The sequence below is a fragment of the Rhododendron vialii genome, chromosome 12a, assembly GCF_030253575.1.
Source record: "Rhododendron vialii isolate Sample 1 chromosome 12a, ASM3025357v1".
Taxonomy (NCBI): Eukaryota; Viridiplantae; Streptophyta; class Magnoliopsida; order Ericales; family Ericaceae; genus Rhododendron; species Rhododendron vialii.
The window spans coordinates 7,923,889-7,931,839 of NC_080568.1; the positions used below are offsets into that span (position 1 = coordinate 7,923,889).

At 39.0% G+C, this 7,951-nt stretch overlaps 1 pseudogene; it reads left to right on the forward strand.

Moving 5' to 3' along the window:
* Positions 1 to 1,765: 1,765 nt before the first annotated feature.
* Positions 1,766 to 6,589, forward strand: LOC131309378 (uncharacterized; annotated as a pseudogene).
* Positions 6,590 to 7,951: the final 1,362 nt, after the last annotated feature.

Below are 7,951 nucleotides of genomic sequence, written 5' to 3' on the forward strand. Positions count from 1 at the left end.
TCACTTTGCCATCCTTACCTCCCCCACTTTTTCTTTCTCCTTCCCCACTTTCTCTTTTTGTCGTATCGAATAATCCAAGATCAAGATTCAATGGATTTAGGTTGTTAGTTCTTTGTGTCTCATTAATTAGGGCAAAGTCCACTTTGATCCCCTGTGGTTATCGCCATGTGCGGATACCCAACTTTCACAGTCAATTTCTTGATTTTCTATTTCTGATTCTTTCTCTCTCTGTAGAAAAGTTCAAGACACGTATTTGCCGATTTCATCCGAATTGTAACGAATGTGCTTTTCATCGGTTCGCCCATGGCGATGCTGATATACAACGAGCCGGGCCCTTGCCTAACTCGCCCACCCTGTATAAGAGATGCTTGTGTGTATATTTTCATGATGATGGATCTTGCGCATACGGGCAAGGGCTAAACCAAGAATTGATTCTACCCCGGGCTAACCTAAAATCAGTGTTTTCAATTATATAGATTGTATCGGGATACATATCACATATCTTATTCATTTGTTGGAAGAATAGGAATTTCTATTGTTCAGTTGAATAAGATTTTTGGAAAAGAGAGAATACTAAAGACAAGAGTGAGGAATTAGAGACTTGAACTCAACCTTTTTTTTTTTTGGTTGATACAAAATAGCTCGAACTCAACCCTATTTATACTACTCCATGGAAGACTCTAGTACAAAGAGATTTTCATACACGATAAACTTTGAGATAATTCTAGACTTACATATGTGACTAATTCTCACAAAAAATTCTAAATATTTCACAAAGGTATTCTAGAGTTTCTAAAACTAGATATTTTAGAGTTTCTAAAAACTAGATACCATTTATAGCTTCTTCAATAATATTTTTCTATCTTTGGGTTTTGTCGATTGAACTTAACTTTCTTGTGTCAAATACTAAATTTAGTTTATGCTTCAACAACGTTAATCATAATTAATAGACAATTAAAAAGTAGATACACCTAATACCACCAACAAATTATGTTTACATTTAAAAAAAAAATTAAGATGCAAAATATCAAGTCTCTCAATTAGGACCTATTACATTAAGATTTTCTGTACCCTTTAGAGATTATCACTTGAACAAATTTAATTCGAATTAATGAGTAAATTGGTACTCAAACTCTATCGAAAAGAGTTGTATCCAGTCGTGAATGTATGTAGACGCACGGTGTAAGCAATTAGAGTTTGAAATGGATTCAAACTCTCTCAACTGACTGGGTTCTGGAATATTCTCTACTGGGAAAGAAGATCAATGATCGCTAGAAAGTTTGTGGCGATCGCCAGATAGAATGGCGACATATAGAAATGGTAAAGGTGGTTGTGGATCTAGACCAAAGTAAAGTGACGACAAACGCCAAGACTGGCAATCGACTATCAGTTTAGCGATCAACAGAAGTAAGTGACAATCGCCACTTCGGAAAGTGACTATTAGAGACAACAAAGGTGAAAAAGCTAGAAATGTTAAGAGAAGTGTATGAAATGATGTTCCAACCAATTTAGGTTCACAACCACTCAAGCTGTTCATCATCGAAAAATACCCAAGGTAGGCTTAAATACTTGTACGTAATGGAAATTGAAACATTGCTCCTCGAGGGCAATATTATTGCACCTTGAATGGATGAAATATTGCACTCTTTATTAAACCTAATTAACTACACCCTATTCTGAAATTGCACTCTTTATTAATCCTGACGCGTGAATCCTTCAGCCAACCAAAATTGCCATCGATAGCCCCACAACTTAGCAATGACCAATGTCTGCATCACTAGATTCAGTAGCATTCACCATAAAAGCAGCAAATCCACTTCCCAAGAAAAAGTTGTGTCAAAGTGGAATGTTCAGGACTTTTTCAACCTGTGCACCACAAATGATTTTCCGAAGTGTCCCTCTGATCATCCGCCCTCCCTCAGCATTAATATTAGCTGCCCGTCTCACCCCGTCCGATGCTCCACAACTAGGGCTGCAAACGAGCCGAGTCGAGCCGAGTTTTGCCTTGCTCGAGCTCGGCTCGCCTTAGTTTTCCTCAACCCAAGCTCGGCTCGAGCTCGAATCGAGCCCCGAGCTCGAGCTGAAATATGTGGGCTCGAACTCGGCCCGAACATATATTCAAAAGCTCGAGCTCGGCTTGGCTCGAATGGCTCGTTCGGTACTTGTATGGGTATTGGTACATGTGTGTGTGTGTGTGTGTGTGTATATGTGTATATGTATATGTAAGCTCGAGCTCGGTTCGAATGGCTCGTTTGGTATATGTATGTACTGTATATGGCAGCTCGCGAGCTCAATGAGCCAAGCATCAAGTGGCTCGAGCTCGTTCATTTGCTTGATGAACCGAGCTCGAACGAGCCATTAGCGAGCCGAGTCACGAGCCACTCGCGTGCGGCTCGGTTCGTTTGCTGCCCTATCCACAACGCTCTGAAGAATGGTTTGCCAATCTTTAAGAATTTCTCATGTGATATTTGCTGACGATCTCTTCATATTGAGTGGAGCTAGTCGGGAATCTTTACAGTTAGTTATGCAGACTTTGAAGGATTTCCATAGTTTTTCTGGGCTTCAACCAAATCTGCTAAAAAGTGCCATATACTATGCTGGTGTGCCTTCTACTTCTAAACAAGTTTTTTCTGATTTGTTGGGTATTGCTGAAGGCCATCTTAATTACTTCCTCTGATTGTGCTGACTTAAAAGAGAAGATTTTGGCAAGAATTCTTAGTTGGACCCAAAAATCCCTCTTCAATATTCAAACTTTTGTGTGCTTTCCTTTGGTCAGGAACAGAGATGAAGCATACTGGAGCGAAAGTTAGCTGGTCCAACCTTTGCTTTCCTAAAAATGAAGGTGGTTTAGGGTTTCGTTCTATCAAGGAATGGAATAAAGCACCCGTTAATGCAATGCAGGGTGCGCTAGTATCTAGTTTTAGTTAATTTCATCGCTTAATTAGTTGCTTCTTAATTGCGTTTACTCATAAGGTATGTTTTTAGTGCTTTCAGGTAAATCGTGTGAATAAGGCATATTTTGACATCATCCATGGCCCGAGTGCGTCCAAGTACCCGAGGAACCAATGAAGACCCTGTCGGCCATTGAAAATCTAAGTATGGAAAAATCACTTTTCAAAAAAATATCGATTTTCGAGATAAAAAATGGCGGTAATTGATCCTTGAATTTTTCTAAGAGCAACTTCAAAATTGCAAAGTTTTATTCAAAGATTAAGGTCATGTTTTGAGCCATTTATTCGATAGAAAAGTGTGCTGTTTTCTGTTTTACACTAAAAGCTGGAGGTCAACATTTTGATTGGATTGAAATCTCAAAATTCTGGTAATGCCATTGTTTCCAAATGGGAGGTACTTCCTTATTTTCATTAAATAAATTAAAGTAAAGAAAAGGTAAAAGAAATGTTTAAAATGCAATCTTTACTTAAGTTTAGAGAATGAAAATAAGATGCTGTGAAAGCTGATTTGCCCGAGCAGAAAGCAGATTTGCCCGAGCAGAACCTGTCATTGTCCGAGCAGAAGCAGATTTGCTGGAGCAAGAGGAAGGCAGCCAAGGCAGAATGCTGAGCTATTCAGCTCGGCATCGATGGGATGCCATGTTTTACATCGATGCCGAGCCCCTTAATGAAGCACTCTAAGGCCGTTGCCATCGATGCCGAGGGACTTAAGAGTGGATTTTCTGAGCATCTTGGGAATATTCCAGGTGCGGATCTCCGGAGTATAAAAGCTTATGTCATTGTTTTGTAAAAACAGGTAGATAGATTCAAGTACATTTAGATTTGCATACATAATTTTAGATCTAGATTTAGATTTGTGATTGTTCTTGAGTGTTCTTCATTTTTTCAGTTTTGAATATTTCAATTTCTGTCTTTAGTTGTTAGTTTTTGATATTGTTGCCTTAATTAAAGTTGTTTCTTTTCTCCCGATCTATCTTAATCTCTAATTTTCTTCTAATGTTGCTTTTCATTATGTTAGTTAGATTTTTGCTTGCTCCTATCTCTCTAGATATGTGCGAGTAGTTTCAAGGGTTAGGTCATGAGGTGATTAGCACCTCATGGCTCGGGCAAAAATTGCATTTTGCACCCAATAAAGTTTTAAACTTTGAGTTGGATATTGATGTGGGGTTCGGATTTGTTTGTCAAATTACCGAGGTGTTAACCTCTTTGATCATGTGTAGGTGGGAGCATCGCCTACCCACCACACATGATGCTTAGAGCTCTGTCGCTCGAGGTATTTGCCAAATGAATTCTAGAGCTAGCTTGGTTCTCAAATCATTTTATCTTCCGATTTGAGAACTTTAATCAAGTATCTTAAATTGTGTAATTGGGTGAAGAGTGTGATTTAGCTCGAGTCTTGAGTGTTAATAATTCCTAGACCTAGCCTATCTTTTCTCTAGTTAATTCGTTTTTAATTTAGCCTTTTCCACCGTTTAAAGTAAAACAAAGTTGGCTGTCTAAAAGCCGAAAGCCCTTACTTGCATCTACAAATCCGACCAAGCCATATAATTATTCCCTTGGGTACGATCTCGGATTTCCGGTTTATTATGCTTCAACCGACGTGTTAAGCCCTACGCTTGGGGTATTATTCCACATTATCATCGGAGTAATTGAAGCATCCAACCTTTGCTTTCCTAAAAATGAAGGTGGTTTAGGGTTTCGTTCTATCAAGGAATGGAATAAAGCTATCAAAATGAAGCATCTTTGGGCTCTCAGTCTTAAAGCTGATACGTTATGGGTTAAATGGATTCATGTTTATATCCTTAAAGGTCAAAGTTTATGGGGGATTCAAATTCCTAGTGAGGCTTCTTGGATTGTAAGGAAATTGTTGAAGCTGCGTGATACCTGTCAGGATTGGATTAGATACATCGTTGGTGATGGCAGAGAGACGTTTCTATGGACAAATAATTGGCATCCTTTGGGTGCTTTGTATAAGAAGTATGGTGAGGCTGTTGTGGCTCAAAGGGGGAGAGCGTTAAGAACAAAAGTGGACTCCATTATTGATCAAGGTTTTTGGAAATGGCCAAGGAAACGCAACAGATTTATTATGGAGATTATTAGGGAAACCCCAGTTGATTTTTTTCCTAATCCATCCAGCTATGGCAAGGTTATTTGGACTCTTACAAAGGATGGTATTTTTACAGCCAAGTCGGCTTGGGACTTGTAGGCATAGAAATGCCTTTCAGCCTTGGCATGCTCTTGTGTGGTTTGGCCAAGCAGTGCCAAGATGGAGCTTTATTGCATGGATAGCTATCTTGGGACGATTGTCTACCAAGGATAGATTAGTAAGCTGGGGTATGGAGGTCTCTCCTCAATGCTCTCTTTGCCAAAATGGGATGGAGTCTCATACACCTCTTCTTTGAATGCTATTTTTCTTCTATGATTTGGCAACAAATTTTAGCTCGGAATGGTTTGGATAGGCCTCTTCTACTATTATCTCAAGAGTTGGAATGGGCTGCCCAAAATAGGGAGGGTACAAGTCTTCGAGATACAATTATAAGTTGTCGTTAGCAGCTTCCATTTATGTTTTATGGCGGGAGCAAAATCTTAGGATCTTCCAAAACAAATCTAGGGATGTGAATGGGGTGACTTCCGAAATTTTCAACTCGGTTAGAGCTAAAGCAAGCTCTTGGTCTACCATCAAGTTTTCTGCCCAAAATCGTCAGATTTGTGATACTTGGTTGATGGACTCTAGTATTTTTGCACTTAACAATTCTGTGCATGTTGCCTAGTTTTCTTAGGTTGGCTGTAGGCTTTGTTGTTTCTGTTATTTCGGGGGAATGCCCCTTTGTTCTTTTGTAGCTTTTTGCACTTTTGGTGGTTTAATAAATTTTGCTTACCAAAAAAAAAAAGAATGGTTTGCCCTCCGTCGAGACAAGCTGAAGCACCTTCAGCACTGCTCTTGGCTTCTGGAAATTAAAGGAAGTCGAAGGTATGAACTTTGGCATGAGAAAGTATTTGCGTCAACTTTACCATTTACGGAAGCTTCAAAGAGTGCAATGCAGTGGGGTGTACTCAATGAAGCAGTAGCCATGTGGATAAGTATAAAAGCATCACTGGCCGCGATGTAGGCTCTCTAGGGTTTGCAACACATGCAGAGGAGCGATTTGATTGGATGGGTGCCTCTCCGGATGGTCTTCTTGGATGTTTTCCAGGAGGTGGGATTTTAGAAGTTAAGTGCCCATATGATAAAGGGAAGCCTGAGATGGGTTTACCTTGGTCAACTATGGCGCCATTCTATTACATGCCTCAAGTGCAGAGTCAAATGGAGATTATGGACAGAGATTGGGTCGATTTGTATTGTTGGACACCAAATGGAAGCACGATATTTCGGGTGTGTACATAGAGACCGTGATTATTGGCGATTGATTTTATGGGATTTTAAGCAAGTTTTTAGTGGGAAAATGTGGTTCCTGCCCGGGAAGCTTTGCTGCTAGGGATTGAGGAGGAAGTTGGATCATACAAACCGGAGTCAACACAGAATTAAACAGAGACCGGATTGGCAATTTCTGTGAGTATAAAGTAGGCGCTCTAGTGAGGCAAAATTATTGTGCAGGGAGATTGCTGGCTGGCCACATCGAATTTTACAGGTGATATGATGGGCTTGGACTGGAAGGATCAGTGAGCTGCACTTTGTTTTGGGTTTGTGATCTATTAATTGGCTCCAATTGTATGTGCATGCAGCATGTTTGTCGACGTTGAGAATCAGTTTTAATTAGCTATGCCATTTTATTTCTTTGTATGATACTATGATGTATGCTATCCTGATCGATCAGTATTTGCACTGTTAACAGAAATAAGAAAATGCTTGTGGAATTGAAATCCGTCCCTAGTTTCTCTCTCAATCTTTTGTTCTGCCTTCTCTCTAGAGAGAACAAGAATAATGAAAAAGTCATTTTTGAGTCTTACTTTTGTATGTTTCTGAATGTTTTTACTGTTCTGATTCCTCCCGTCAAGAGAAATCTCAAAAAGTAAATATTGTGATCAAATTCGAAAAAAAATATTTATCTGTTGAAATTATTCATTGTCTTAAAAAAATTCATTAATTTAAGAAATCACTCACATTATATTGAGCCTCAGCTGTGGTTGTGTCACTTTTTCTAAATTAATGTATCAATCCTCACATTAATGTGAGAGAGGATGACATCACCCCACGTGTAAAGATCTCATAATATATTTTGTCAGGGCTAGTCCTCTCCAACACCATCAAATTTAACACTAGGGTTAGTAAAAATTAAGTCAAGATGAAATATTTGTTGGGGATGTGTTAAAATCATGATGAATTTAATTATGGCCAGAATCACAAAGAGACGAAGGTAAACGATTCCTCCTTAACTCATCATCTTACATTTAACTTCTGTTGCTCCACAAATTCATGTAAAAATTGATGATCCGAACCCTACCTAAGTAAGTTTATAGGCAATCATCCTTCCTCGGTAGCAGCAGAACTTTGATGATTCGACTCATTTTGATGATCCGATCGAACTGCTCGATCGACTTCTACACTCATGCAGGTTTTAGTATCTCGTATTCAACGATGGGATTGCCAACTTAGTCAAGATGAATTGGTTGCGTTTGGGTTGAAAATGTGAATTTACAGAGAGATTTACAAAGCCAAAAATACAATTTCCATGGAGTTCTCTCTTGAACTCATTATGATCATCATGCATGTTTTTTTTTTCTTTTCGTTCGTAAATTCATGATCCAAACATAGACTAACGTTGTCATATTATGCAATCCCGTCATGCCGAAAACTTTTGTTCGAAATCACAATCAGTCTCTATTTTTGTTGGTGCCACTTTTCAACTATGAAAGACACACTAGAAGGGTGATTGGGAGAGCAGAATTAATTCCAGGGTGCATAAAAACGAATTTGGTTCCCCTAGAAATTAAGGGGTTTGGTATCTCATTTTCATTTCTATTGCTAATTTAGAATCCGATTCGACTTTTGATGACTCCAC